The sequence below is a fragment of the Agelaius phoeniceus genome, assembly GCF_051311805.1.
Source record: "Agelaius phoeniceus isolate bAgePho1 chromosome W unlocalized genomic scaffold, bAgePho1.hap1 SUPER_W_unloc_2, whole genome shotgun sequence".
NCBI lineage: Eukaryota > Metazoa > Chordata > Aves > Passeriformes > Icteridae > Agelaius > Agelaius phoeniceus.
The window spans coordinates 8457282-8471954 of NW_027509867.1; the positions used below are offsets into that span (position 1 = coordinate 8457282).

General features: G+C 53.4%; 1 pseudogene; it reads right to left on the reverse strand.

Moving 5' to 3' along the window:
* Positions 1-12104: 12104 nt before the first annotated feature.
* Positions 12105-12693, reverse strand: LOC143692704 (olfactory receptor 14J1-like; annotated as a pseudogene).
* Between the last annotated feature and the right edge of the window lie 1980 nt (positions 12694-14673).

Below are 14673 nucleotides of genomic sequence, written 5' to 3' on the forward strand. Positions count from 1 at the left end.
AGTCAGAGATGACACAGACTCAGATCAGAAGGCTAAGGGCTAAAAACCACCCATTTATTCAATCCTCTTCCTTTTGACTTTGGTTTTCTACAGGTGGATCTCTTTGGTCATTTAATCAACACATTTCACATGATTGGCTGATAAAGACAACCCCCTTCAGTAAACAACTTTATGGAAAAAACAACCTATTACAGATACCACCTGTTGATAATTTACAATTCTTTCTCTCCAGCTTCCTAATGGTTCCCAATCTAATTAATGGGAAAATGCTCTTGCTTTCTGTGTCTCTGACCAGACTCTCATATTCACAGAAAAATACCCCCAAGGACCTCCAGGCTTTGTAATCTCCTTCTGTGAGAGGAGCCTTGGAGCAGCTGGCTCCAGTCCCATGGGTATTGGAGAGTTCATGGGTAAAGAATTCATGGGTAAAGAATTATCAAGGCGAAATTTAACCTTTAGCATTTGTCCCACAGGATTAAGGATGACAAAGCATATAGATTTATAAAAAATTTCTATTATCTATTAAGGTAACAATTAGACAGAATTATCTTAATCAGAAATATTTAGTCCAAGGAATAAGAGCTGTAACATTTATATTATATTATATTATATTATATTATATTATATTATATTATATTATATTATATTATATTATATTATATTATACTATATATTATATTAATTTATAGAAAGCACTCAGAAGGGATTTCAAAGCAATTTTATTAAAAGAAAAGAAGCTGTTTTTAAGGAGAGATTGATGTCACTCCCACAGACCAATGACCATGGGCAAATCCCTTTGGCTCAGCCTGAAGAAGTGACCTTGAGGGGTGTCCCGACTGCAGGGAGGAATCTCCACACCCCCCAGGAAGGGAAATGTCAGGGGATGCTGCCATTAAAATTTGGGATGGGGCTTTTCTAGTCTGAGGTGTTGCCCTGTCAGTCAGGTGTGCCCAGGCTGGGCCAACTCAGCAGCTCTGCAGAAGCTCTCAGTGGTGTCACTTGGTTGTTCCTTACTCTGGGGATTTTCCAGCACTGTCACAGCTTCAGCTCCCTCTGAGGATGTTGAACTTTGGGATGGAGGAGTCAGGCTGGATTCTGCAATATTCACCCCAAAATCAGCGTGACCCCCCCCCGCCTCCTTCATTTCCCACTGGGGGCTTTGCAAACAGGGCCTTGCTGGAGTTGTTGGAGGCCATTGCAGGCAGAGCCTCCTGCTCCAGCAGGAACTGCCTTTCCTGTGCCATCAGCAGGGCAGGTCCCGCTGCAGGAAAAGCCCCAGGCCAGCCCCAGCACAGGGAAGGCCTCGGGCACAAGGGCAGAGTGCCGTGCTGGGAGCTGTGCCAGGGAGAGCCTGAGGCATCAAAGGCACCTTGGCAGCAGCAGCTGCTTGCAGCCCATGGCCAGAAGCCTCCCTTGGCAGCCCGGCCTGGTGGCCACCACTCCAGAGCTGCTGCCTCAGGGCTCATTCCTGGCTGGCCTCTGAAAAGCCACTGCTGCTCCAGGAGCCTGACTGGGAAGCCATTGGCCCCAGCACCTTGGGGACAAGATATCAATGACAAAACTCTTCATGCCAGCAGAGCCAAGGCAGGGGCAGAGGAAAGGGCAGAGCCAGGCCCAGGGGACAGGGCTGCCATGGTGATGGCTGTGAGGTCACTGCCCCTGCAGCAGCCTGGCTGCCCTCAGCAGACATTCTGGCCAGAAGCGTTGTGAGGGCACCCAGCACATCAGAGAACCCACACTATAGGAATTCTGTCCTTGGGGAGGGCAGGGGTTTTCACTGTATCAGGTTGCACAAAGCTCCTGCTCTTGGACAATTCCAGGGATGGGGAATCCCCTTCTCTGGAAAAACAGTTGAAGTTTCATGTCACTTTCATAACTGCAAAATATTTCCTCTTCTAACAAATGTAAATGCACCCTCATTCAGTTTAAAGATATTGACCCTTGTTTGTCACTGCAAGATTTGGGAGAAAATAACTTTGATCACTATTTTTCCACTTTCACAGACCTTGGAGAGGACCCAAAAATCTCCCAAGATGGGCTTTGGAGGCCTCATCACAAAACCAGCAGGGGGAGGCCGAGGGCTCTGTGCTCAGCGGGGTGGAGACTGAGGACAGAACAGGAATAGCCTGGGAGGGATGGAAGGGTGGTTTCAGAGAGGCTGGAGTGTTTCTTCATAGTGGTAATGAGCCTGAAGAATACATAATAGCACCAAGGGCAGCTGAGGAGGCCCAGAGTGGACACCAGGAGAAAGGAATTTCCCTGCCAGGGCAGGGCTGTGGTGCGGCATGTCCCCCAGCAGGAGCCTGGAGCAGCCCAAGGCTTTGTGTGGGCAGGCAGAGGCAGGCAGGAGGCAGAGCTGTCAGCAAAGGAAGGGGCCACCCAGGTGGGGCAGCCGGGGGATGCTGACAGCCTGCAGGGACAGAGGCGCAGGGCAGGGACACCGTAGGACAGCCTGGGCTGCACAGGGCACAGGGATGGGCAGCAGCTGCAAGACAGCCCTGACAGAGCCAACTTGGGCAGCACTTTGGCCATGGCAGACACAAAGAGCACCAAAGCCCCAGAGGGTCATTAAAGTCCTTGTGCTGTGTCTGTGCTGCTGAGCTGGGCTGGGCTCCTTGCCCAGAGGCAGCTCCTGGCAAGGGCAGCAGAGCTGCAGAGAGACAGCTCTGGCCAGGAGCAGCTCCTGTGCACAGCCCAGCAGGGCTGAGGCACTGCCAGGGCCCCTCAGGGACACCAGCAGGGCACAGACAGAGCTCCCAGGGGCTCAGCACTGGCAGGGGCTGTGGCATGTCCCAGAGGGGGCTGTGTCACAGCAGCTCCTCTGTGGCTGTGTCATGGAGGCACAGAGCAGTTGTGATGTCAGCAAGGGGCTGTGTGACAGCACAGAGTGGGCTGTGTGAGGTCACAGATTGGGCTGTGACATCACTGTGTTTGTTTTGTGAGGTAATTTTGGTGACTGAGCATCATAGAGGGGACTGTGTGACATCACAGAGCAGATTGTTACATCAAGGCATGGCTGTATGACATCATAGAGCTTGCTGTGAGGTCAAAGTGTGTGCTGTGACATTAAAGAGTGTTAGTATGACATCACAGAGAGGGTTTTGTGGCATCACTTAGGGGATTGTGACATCACACATCTGTCTGTGACATCATAGTGTGAGGCCATAGAGCAGATCTTTCCTTCATAGAGAGTGGCTCTGTGATATGAGAGAGTTGGTTGTGACATCACCAGGTGGCTGTGTAACATCATAGAGCAGCCTGTGACATCACACTACAAACTGTGACATCGCAGTGTGACTCTTTGACATCAGAGTCTTCTGTGACATCTAAGAGCAGCTGTGTAACACCACAGGGGACTGTGTGACATCACAGAGTAGCTGTGTGACATCGCAGGGGGCTGTGTGACATCACAGGGGCTGTGTGAGGTCACTGGGGAGGTCACTCTGCCCCGGCCCCCTCACAGTTCCCCCCATAGCAGTCCAACCCTGCTCGTGCACAGCGGGGTCCCCTGTCCCCCCGGGTCCCCCTGCCCCCGGCGCCGCAGCCTCCCCCAGAGGATGTTCCACGAGATCGACCCCAGAGCCTGACACGGGCACGGGGGGCCGGGGCCCTGGGGGTGGCACAGGGGGACAGGGACCCCCCGGCAGCGTCCCCGTGTTCCCCAGGGCCAGAGCCTGGGCGAGGGCTCCTTCACCCTGGTACAAACGAGACCTTGAGAGCACTGAAAAAATCCCCAGCAAGGGATCAGCAAAAACCAGATTTAATATTAAGCAACAGCAGCACAAAGTTCCTTGGCAAGAGTCACTCTGCTCCTGACTGGACACTTCAGGCACAGCAGGGAAACAAAACAACAACGAAACGAAACAAAATCCAGGCAATCAAACCAGAAATGAACTGAGAACTCTCCCTGTGTGTGTGACAAGGAACAGTGAGGACAAGGATAAAAGGAATAAAGAGATAAAAGCTTAGAAGAGCTCAAACTTAACAGGACTTAACTTACACCTTAACCTTAACTGATACCTTCAACTTCACAATTATGCAAAAGAACAGCACTTAACACTATTTAACCTAACTTTTAACCTATAACTTAATGATTCAATAATGGAATAACACATACCAATATTCAACTTAGCTAATAACTTATATTAAACTTAAGAACTTAGCAAAAGAACAACACTTAGGAGCATTGAACTTTGCTTAGACCACATGACCTAACCTCACTTCCAGGCCTGAGTGTCTCAGCTGTCCAAGGCACTCAAACCCCTCAGAGAGCAGCATTTCTGCCACATTGCCCCAGCACGGGCACTCCTGTGTGCACACAGACACAAAGAGTCAGTGCAAGGCACCTGGGAGAAATTCCCCTGAGGGCAGGAAATGCTCCCCATGGATCCTTTGGCATCTCCCCAGCGGGTGAAGGGTTGAGCCTGGAGGAGTGGGGGGATCGGCCCAGGCTCCGTCGTTGTTGGGGATCCCCGAGTGCAGCAAACGGGAGAGTTCCCGGCTGGGAGAGGCCCCACTCAGAGGGAGTCGCTGGCCCAGGAGAGCTCCAAGGGCTCCTTTTGGAGCGCTGTTTGCAGGGCCCCAAGAGACGGGCTTCAGTCCCAGCAATGGTTCATCCTGGCCGCACTTGGCATCAACAGCTTTCTTTGGCAGTGTGAGAACAGGGATGTTGTGCCACGGAGGGAACAAAACCAGTTCCCAGGGCTGCTCCTCCAGAAAGCAGGAGCTGGTTGGGCAGCAGCAGTGCCTGGGGCAGACAGTGTTTGTGATGAGCTGCAGAGGAGCTGAGCCCAGGGGCTGTTGGCCAAGGCCGAGCCCCAAGGAGCATTTCTCAGCTGGCAGGGTGGCCTGAGAAGGGGAGGGGGGAATGCAGCAGCACAGGGCCCACGGAACCAAGGGACCATTGTGACACTGTGGGGCACCATGGAACAAAGGGACCATTGTGACACTGTGGGGCCCTGTGAGACCAAGGGACCATTGTGACACTGTGGGGCCTCATGGAATCAAGGGGACCATACTGACAATGGGTGGCTCCATGGAATTCAGGAATCATTGTGACACTGAGAGGCCCCATTGAACCAAGGGTCCATTGTGACACCACAGGGCCTCATGGAACTGTGGAGAACATTGTGACACTTTGGGGTGTCATGGAACCAAGGGGCCATTGTGACACTGTGAAAACCCCATGGAGCCAAAGGTTCATTGTGACATTTCAAGGCCTCATGAAGCAATGGAGAGACCACTAAGACACTTGACAGCCTCATGGAAACAAGGGGCCATTGTGACACTGAGGGGACTCATGGGATCATGGAGACCGTTGTGACACTATGAGGGCCCATGGAATAAGCCAAGCATTGTGACACTGTGGGGCCTCATGGAACCAGTGAGACCATTGTGGCCCTGGGAGTCCCCACAGAATCAAGAGGACCATTGTGATACTGTGGGGCCTGGTGAAACCAAGAGGCCTTTGTGACACTGCAGGGCTGCATGGAACCAAAGCTCCAGGGTGACACAGAGGGGCCTCCAGTCATCAATGGTCCATTGTGACACTGTGGAGCCAAAGGAGACCATTGTGACACTGCAAACCCCCAGGGTCCAAAGGTCCATTGTGACATTGCAGGGCTCATGGAACAGAGTCCCGTGACATTGTGGGGCCTGTGGAACCATGGAGACCATTGTGACACTGCAAGGCCTCATGGAATCCTTGGGACCATTGTGACACTGCAGGGCCTTCTGGAACCTAGGGGCCATTGTAACACTCTGGGACCCCATTGAACCAAGGGTCCATTGTGACACTGCTGGACCCCATGGAATCAAAGCACCACTGGGACACTGCCGGGCCCCATGGAACCAAGGGGTCCATGGTGATAGTGCAGGACCTCATAAAAGCAAGTGAACACAGAACAGGTGTGGCTGGTCTGGCCTCCCGTTGACTGCCTGACTGGTCCAGCTGACCATTGCATGTTGAGGGTCTCTTCTCATCAGCTGCTGAAACACTGGGGCTCCGTGCTTTCCTTCCCAATGGAAAAGAACTGTCCTTCTCCTCCAGGTACCCATGGCCAGAATTGGGATTTCATCTCCAAATATCCTTATATCCAAGGATAGTTCCAATAGGAATATTGCCAGGACAAGTCTGCCTGGAAATGGTTTCACAAGGGTCAGGTCTCACCCGTCCCCAAAACCCTGTGGAAGGCTCCATGCTCTGCTTCCTATGGAAAAGAACTGTCCTGCTTCTGCAGGTGCCCATGGTTGAGATTGTGGTTCCACCTCCAAAATTCCTTAAATCCAAAGACTGCTCCCAGACAAAATCTGCCATTCCTGACAAGTTTGGCTGGCCTTTGCCTAGTGAGGCTTTCACCTGCCTTCCAAACACTGGAGCTCTGTGCTTTCCTTCCTATGGAAAAGAGCTGCCCTTCTTGTCCAGGTGCCCATGGCCAGAATTGGGATTTCATCTCCAACATTCTCTGTTGTGACAGACTGAAGGAGATTGTGGCTGAAAGGATTTTGTCTCTGGGGGAGGAAGGTCCAGCTGTGCCCTGCCCTGGAACCCCAATCCCCCCAGAGCCTCTATCCCAGCCCAGCAGTGGCTGCCAGTCCCTGGCACAGCACAGGCAATGCTCCACAGCCACCTCTGCAGCCCCAGCCCAGCTCCTGAGGGACCAAATGAGCCCAAGCCCCACCTGGGGGAAGGGCCCAGGGAGACCAAGGGGTATTGAAGGCTGACCACAAGGCAAGCACACATCTTGACCCTGCATCCTCTTGGAATTTCCATCTGAACACTGCTGGAATCCAGGAGTTGGTAGCTGTGTGTGTGCTTCTCTGTATCTTTTTTGTCTTCCTCTCTCTCTGTCTACTTCTTCTAATTCTGTCCTCTTGCAAATTTTGATTAACATTAAATTGAACAGGCTTAGAGTTGTGACGTTGAATGGCCGAATGAATGCTTTGAAAAGTGTTTTTTGTTGATTGAGTATAATTTTAAACCTTTTGCCAAAGATTCTCTGATTTTATAAAGTACCCAGTAAAGGCGGTTTTGTTGTTTTGAGCTCCTGGGAATCTCTTGTGGTTATTTCTCCAGCACATCCAACTCAGATGACACAAATAACTGTATTTCCTTTTAAATGTCTCATTGAGAGAGTTTTTTAGTGAATGGAAGTCAGGGCTTGTCTGTGCTGCTTGGCCAGCCCAGGCAGGGCTTTCCCAGCCCCATTCCACACTCCATTGCCCAGCTGGAGCCGCTGGTGCCTCTGAGTTGTGCTGCCCCAGCCCCAGGGACGCTCTCCTTGTCTGCCCATTCCCCCACTGTCTCTGGGCAGGGATGGCCTCACTGGGGGCTGCTGACATCCTCAGCAACTTGGAGGCTGCTGCTGAATTTCACTGCTCCAGAGGCTTGTTCAGCCTTCAGCTCTTCAGTGCAGGAATTCAGTGTCCCAGGGCTCATGAACATTCAGAACACCTGAACAAGCCAAGCCTCTGGGAATCATTTGATTTTAATTTTCAAATCCTCTGTGGTTAATTAGACAGATCTCAGTAGTATATCCACAGTGAATGTAATCTATTAAAAAGACAGTGAGAAAAAGATTTTTCAGGACCTGTTTTTTTCCCCTGTTAATTTATTGATATGTGCAATCTGCAATTGACACTGAGTCCAAGTACCTCCTCATGCAGTTTGAACAGATATGAAAATCAAGACCCTTCATGGCTGACAATCAATCAGACTCTGTCCCTACCCCCACCCCACCATTTCCCCCATCCAAGCCCTGGCACTCAGAGCAGCCTTGTGCAAATCTGAGCTCCCTTCAGCCCAGGTTGCACCTGCAGCTTTCAGCTCCTTGGCTCCAACTCCCACCTGCTTTTCTTGGAGAAGGAGCTGCCCGAGACACAGAGGGATGTTCATTTCTTGTCAGCCAACAAAGCCAAGGGGAGGCACAGCTCCATCAAATGCAAAAGTCATTCCTCTGCTGGATATTAAATCTACTTTGCACAGCAGCCAGTCTCAGAGCAATGGAAAACACCTTCTGTGCCCAGCACAGATCCCAAGGTCCCCCCAAACCCTCCCTGCCATGATTCTGCCCAGATTTGCTCTTTGCACACACGAGTCACAGGCTGAAGTCAGGAGCTCCCTCCATGCCCAGAGGGAGGAAAAGAGAGAAAGGGGATGAAGAGCTCTGCTCTGCAGAGCCAAGGTCCAAGTGCAGCCCCTGCAGTGGGAACCACAATTCATCAGGTTTGTGTCCTTTGGGCTCAGGGCCTGGTGACACTCAGAGGCACAGAAAGGTTTCTTGCCAACAAACACAAGTTGAACATTTGAACAGTTTAAGAACCATCTCAGCTCTTCCCTCAGCTCTCTGGGATGTCCCAGCAGCATCTGACATGTCCACCATCCCCAAGGGATTTCTGTACTGGAACAGTTTTAGATAAAGAAAAAAGAAAAGGTAATTCTGTGATGGATGTAAAGACAATTAGGATGTTGACTAAGGTGATATTTATTTCAATATCAGAAAGACTGGCAAACTCCCTGAAGCTCAAAGCAGGAACCCAGTCAGTTGAGAGGCACTTAAATGACCAGAGAGCATCTGGAGGAAGAAATCTGGAAGCAATGGGAAGGACAAAGATCCAGTGTGTCTAGTGAAGAGATATACACAGAGATGGCCATTTAAACAGGAGAGCTGCTAACACCTGAAGGAAAAGGGAGATGATTTAATAAACAGATTATTTGATAATCAAGCAAAGGGGAAGATCAGTATTTCTTCTCCTGCCATCAGTACACTTCCAGGAAATTGCTCTTCCTGGTGGGAAAATTTTACCATGTCTTAAGAGTACTCAAATGACCCAGATTATGAAAATGTCCTTGCATATTATGAAATTTACAAATATTAACACCTGTGCCCCTCTCCAGGCAGACATCAGCTGTGTGCCCATTACAGGCAGTGCCACTTGTGCCCTGAGGTGCCCAGCTGGGATTGGATCTCTCCATGAGCACCTGAGGGAGAGCAGAGCACCTTGCAAGCTGCAGGGCCCTGACAGCCCCGCAGGGCTCCTGTGCCATCAACATCTGCTCTGCTCCAGTCTGAAACAGGGCCCAGCATGGTGCCGGGATCATCAGAGAGCTGAGGTGTGTGCTGGAATTCAATGGCCTCCCCATCCCGCAGCAGCCCTGCATTTCCCTGCTGCAGCCTTGGTCTCCAGCCCAGCCATGGAGGCTCTTTGGGCTCTGGAGTGTTGCTGCAGCCCCCAAGGGCAGCTGAGCTCTGCCTTTGGCACAGTCAGGCCTGGCCAGTGCAGGCCATGCTCAGCAATTGCTTGTGTGTGCCTGGCCTTGCTGTCAGCCCCGTGAGCGGCTGCGTGGCCCCTTTGTGGCCCTGTGCTGGCCCAGCCATGGTGGCCCAGCCCCTGTGCAGGCCCAGCCCAGGCCAGGAGCATTGCGGCTGGGAACGGCCCCTGTGCCGTGGTGCCCACAGCAGCCTTGGGGCTCTGTGCCCCATGGCCTCCCTGCTGGGCAGCCTCTGCCAGCTCCTGCAGAGCCCCTGGCACCTGTGGGGCTGCACAGACAGCCCTGCCCCGGGCTCTGCCGGCCTCTGGGCCAGCAGAGAGGCAGCCAGGGCTGGCCATGGCCGGGAACAGGCCCTGAGCCCCGCAGGAGGATGGAGCTGGGCCACAGCCAAACTCAGCCCAGGCCAAAGCTGGGCTCAGCAGCCAGGGCTGCCAAGGGCTGGGCGCAGAAGCTGGCGCTGACAAATGTCCTGGGCCACCTCCCTGCTCTGTCCATGCCACCAAGGGCACAGAGCAGCCTCCTCTCTGGGCCACTTGCCTGTTTGCAATGCCTTGCACAGGCGCTGGCCCTGCCCCACAAGGCCTGGCCTGAGTCCTGCCCCTGCACGCTCGGCCAGGCTGAGATGGACACTGATGGGTTCTGGGCCAGGCTCTCGGAGCCCAGCCCAGCTCCCTGCAAGCTCTGCCAGCTGCCCTGAGCTCTGGGCAGCACCAAGGGCCTCTCTGAGCCCAGCCCAGCCCAGCCGGCTCTGGCCCCACAGCTCTGCTCAGGCCAGGCTGCTCTGGGCACTGGCCCCACGGCCTCAGCCCCTGCCAAGGCCACAGCAGCAGCTGCAGCTGCCACAGGACTCAGCCCCAGCCATAGGGGAAGGTGCTTGGCCAAGGCCAAAGGAGGCTCCCTGGCTGCCCTGCTCCCCTCGGCCTGAGGTGCTGAGAGCTCTGCAGCCCCTGCTGCCATCCCATCTGCCCAGGGCAGCACAAGAGCCCTGGCCTTGGGGCCCTCAAGAGCTGCTCCTGCTCCAGGCCCAGGGCCCATGCCAAAGCTGGGGCAGCCACAAAGCTGTGCCCATTTCTGTTCATTCTGCCCATTTCTGCTCTCATGGGCATGGATCCTCAGCCACTTGGAGGTTGCTGATGAATTTTAATACTCCAGACCCTCTTCTTTCTGGAGGTCTTCAGTTCACAAATTCAGTGAGAAAGGCTCCTAAACATTTGCTCAAAATGCCCAAACAAGAAAAGACCCTGGGAATAATTCAAATTTTCAGTTCTTCTCTGGTATTTAGACTGATTTGAGAACTCTATTCAAAGTGAATGTACTATATCGAAAACAATGCGAGAGAATGGTTTGTCCTGTTTCCTTTTCCTGTTTATAGATGGATATCAGCTATCGTCAGTTGATATTGATTCTCAGCAGCTTCTAATAGAGTTTGAATAGATATGAAGAAGAAGACCCTTCCTGGCTGACAATCAATAACACTTTGTCCCCATCCCCTCCCCACCATTTCCCTCGTCCAAACCCTGGCACTTCTATGGATCAGGAATGGTGTGGCCAGCAGGAGCAGGGAAGTGATTCTTCCCCTGTGCTGGGCACTGGTTGGGCAGCACCGCAAGTGCTGTGTCCAGTTCTGGGCCCCCTGGGGTGGGCAATAGGAAGAAATTCATATCAGGAAGAGTAAAGAAATTAAAGGTGAAGCCAAGGAAATGCTCAGGGCAGTTTGGGGCTGGCTGCCAGGCAGCCCTGGCTCTGAGCAACAGCATCTGCAATGGCACAGGAAACTCCCAGCTGATGGGAACAAACTTTCTGGCTGAGTGCAGAGGCCAGGACAAAGCTGAGTGGTTTCCCTGGTGTCCCCCAGGCCTTGCTGGCCCCAGGAGCTGATGGCATTTGTGCTCGCTCAGGTTCATGTCCCCACAGCAACAGCATGGGGGTGCTGGCCCTGCTGTGTGCAATGCAAACAGGGGCTGCTGAGGCAGTGCTGCCGTGTCTGTGCCTGCAAGGATGGGGCACCTGTGTGAGCTGGGGGAGAGGCCAGGGCTGCAGAGGGGGGATGTTGTTGGCAGCTGCATGAGGACGCTCTGGGATGCTGCCCTGGGCTGTGCAGCGCACTGGGCATGGATCAGCCCCTGCTCTGCTGCTCCTTCCCATCTGGCCCAGGGCCCTTGCAGAGCCCCAGCCATGCTGTTTGCCCCCAGCCTGCCCACGGCCAGCCTGGGGCTGCTGACGGGGGTTTCTGTGCTGAGCATTGGCCTGGCCGTGTTCTTGAGAGAGCCTGGGCAAGGAGCCTGGAGCCCCCAGGGCCTGGCCTGAGGCGTCAGCGCTGCCCCAGCAGTGCCCATGGCCTGTCCCTGCTGCAGCCCCGGCACTGCCACCCCAAGGGCTGTGCCCGGCCCTGAGAGCACTCAGGCCCTGCAGCAACACCAGGGCCACCAGGGCAGCGGGGCAGGGCCACGGCAGCAGCACTGGCAACACCAAGTGCTGCTGCTGCTGCTGCTGGGCACAGCTGCTGGGCCAGCACTGATCTGCCCCAGCTCTGCACACAGACATTGCTGCTGCAGCTCCAGAGAAGGCAACACAAGGGCATCTCTGTAGAAAACTCTGCTGGGAGATCCTTTAGTTTATTTAAAGGCACTGAGAGCACAGCCCCTCCTTGACACAGTCTGTGGCCACAGTGAAGGTGGAGAGAAACAAAATGAGAATCGGTACAAACAGTGGCTTTTTATTGTGGACAATATGAATACCTAAAACAAAGGAAAACATGTCATCACAACCAAACTCACTAGAAATATCAAATATGACTTCTATTGCAAGTGATTTGCAGAAATTGGCCAGCACATTAATGTCCCTGAAAGCATCCAGTCATCAATCTCCACACTGCAGCCTTGAGCTCCTGGTTCCTCAGGCTGTAGATGAGGGGGTTCAGGGCTGGAGGCACCACCGAGTACAGAACGGACACTGACAGATCCAGGGATGGGGAGGAGTTGGAGGGGGGCTTCAGATGAGCAAATGTGCCAGTGCTGATAAACAAGGACACCACGGCCAGGTGAGGGAGGCAGGTGGAAAAAGGCTTTGTGCCGTCCCTGCTCAGAGGGGATCCTCAGCACAGCCCTGAAGATCTGCACATAGGAGAAAACAATGAACACAAAACAGCCAAATGATAAACAAAGGCTAACTACAATAAGCCCAAGTTTCCTGAGGTTGGAGTGTGAGCAGGAGAGCTTGAGGATCTGTGGGACTTCACAGAAGAACTGGCCCAGGGCATTGCCATGGCACAGGGGCAGGGAAAATGTATTGGCCGTGTGCATGAGAGCATTGAGAAAGGCACTGGCCCAGGCAGCTGCTGCCATGTGGGCACAAGCTCTGCTGCCCAGGAGGGTCCCGTAGTGCAGGGGTTTGCAGATGGACACGTAGCAGTCGTAGCACATGATGGTCAGGAGGGAAAACTCTGCTGAGATGAAGAACATAAAGAAAAAGAGCTGCGCAGCACATGCAGTGTAGGAGATGTTTCTGGTGTCCCAGAGGGAATTGTGCATGGCTTTGGGGACAGTGGTGCAGATGGAGCCCAGGTCAGCAAGGGCCAGGTTGAGCAGGAAGAAGAACATGGGCGTGTGCAGGTGGTGGCCGCAGGCTACGGCGCTGATGATGAGGCCGTTGCCCAGGAGGGCAGCCAGGGAGATGCCCAGCAAGAGGCAGAAGTGCAGGAGCTGCAGCTGCCGCGTGTCTGCCAATGCCAGCAGGAGGAAGTGCCTGATGCAGCTGCTGTTGGACATTTGCTGGGGCTGCACATGGGCACCTGTTCATGGAGAAAGGACAGTGACAAGTCAGGAGAGGCTGCTTGGAGCCAAACCTGGGCCATTCCCTGTAGACTGTCCCTACATTTGGGACACACCGCCCTTCTAGCTTCTCTGGGAAAGCCTTTGGCTGCAATCAGAGCACAATCACACTCCCCGGGTACCCTGGGATAAACCAGACCCTGCCCAGAGCAGAGGGATCCCTGAATGTCTCACCCTCTCTCAAGGTCTCTGGGCAAGGTCTCAGCACCCCCTTGTGCCAAGGACACTCACGGCTCCCTGGGCAAACCCAGCAGCATTTCCTCAGCTGTGGCAGCTCTGCCCTTCCCCGTGGGACATTCAGGGAACTCCCAGAGGCTCTGGCACAGATTTGCACCCTGGAGGGCAGCTCAGAGCCTGGCAGGGCACAGCAAGGAGATCTCTGGCTGTGCCCATGATGGGATCTCAGGGAGGGGGCTCAGCTCATTCCCCTTTGCCATGGACTGCTTTGCCCACAGCCCCACAGGTGCCAGGGAAGCTTGGACACCCCATTCCCATGGACAGCCCTGCCTGGCAGGAATGCCAAGGGCAGTGCCTGACTCAGCTGCTGCAGATGCCAGAGCCTCCCTGAGAGCAGCAGATAACAGTGCCAATGTCAGGGCAGGGCAGAAGCAAGAGCAGATGTTGTGGTGCTGTGCCTGAGAGGGCAGGGCAGAGACAGCCGGGCACTCAGGACAGTGTTCCCGTGCCCAGCTGTGCCCGGCACCTCCCACACACCAACAGTGCCCTCCTGCCCCAGCCCTGCTCTCTTCAGCCCCCTCTGCTTCCCTGAGCATCTCCCTGGGCCTGGACATTCCCTCCTGAGAGGAGCCTTGTCCCTGCCAGCGCTCACAGAGCCCATGCCAGCCTGTGTGCCCTGGCTGGGGCCCTACAGAAACCTGCCTGTGTGCAGGGCCCTGGCTGGGGCAGGCTCTGTGTGCAGCTGGGCAAGGGCAGCTCAGGAGAGCCCTGCTGGGCCCTGCAAAGGTGATGCTGCTGCTGTGCAGGGCTGAGGAGTGGCTGAGGGCCCTTTGGGAGGCTCCCAGCAGAGACACTGATCAACTTAATTTACAGTTCTGCAGTCTCTGTAAAAGTTCAAACATTCCTTTGATGATTCTGCTGTGTCCCTTTCAATTCAGAATGTTCTGTCATTCTGGGATTACAATTCCTGTTCTGCTTCTCTCATCCCCCTGTTGTCTATAATCAAAAGAGAAAAAAAACCCTTTCAACAGTGTTAGAACAGTAAAGTAAAAACCAGACATTAATTGGAAGCTTTCAGGTGTCCCAGTGGGGATGGGGCACACCCGGCCCCTGATTTCAGCAATTTATTAAGGTTGATTAATTAGGAAATTTAACAGGAACATCCAATAGGAGATTTAGTTGTCCTGGTTACACACCCCTGGCTCAACCCGTTGAAATAGGTCCAAAGGCTTCTTTGCCAAAAATTTTGGTTATGACTGCTCACATTCTGGTGAAAAATCAAAATGTTCTTGTAGGTTCTCTTCCTGATAATAAGACTATTTGATAATAAGACTGATAATAAGAAAGTATTTCAGGAACATTGATCATCAGTTTATTGTTCTAAAATCTAAGAGA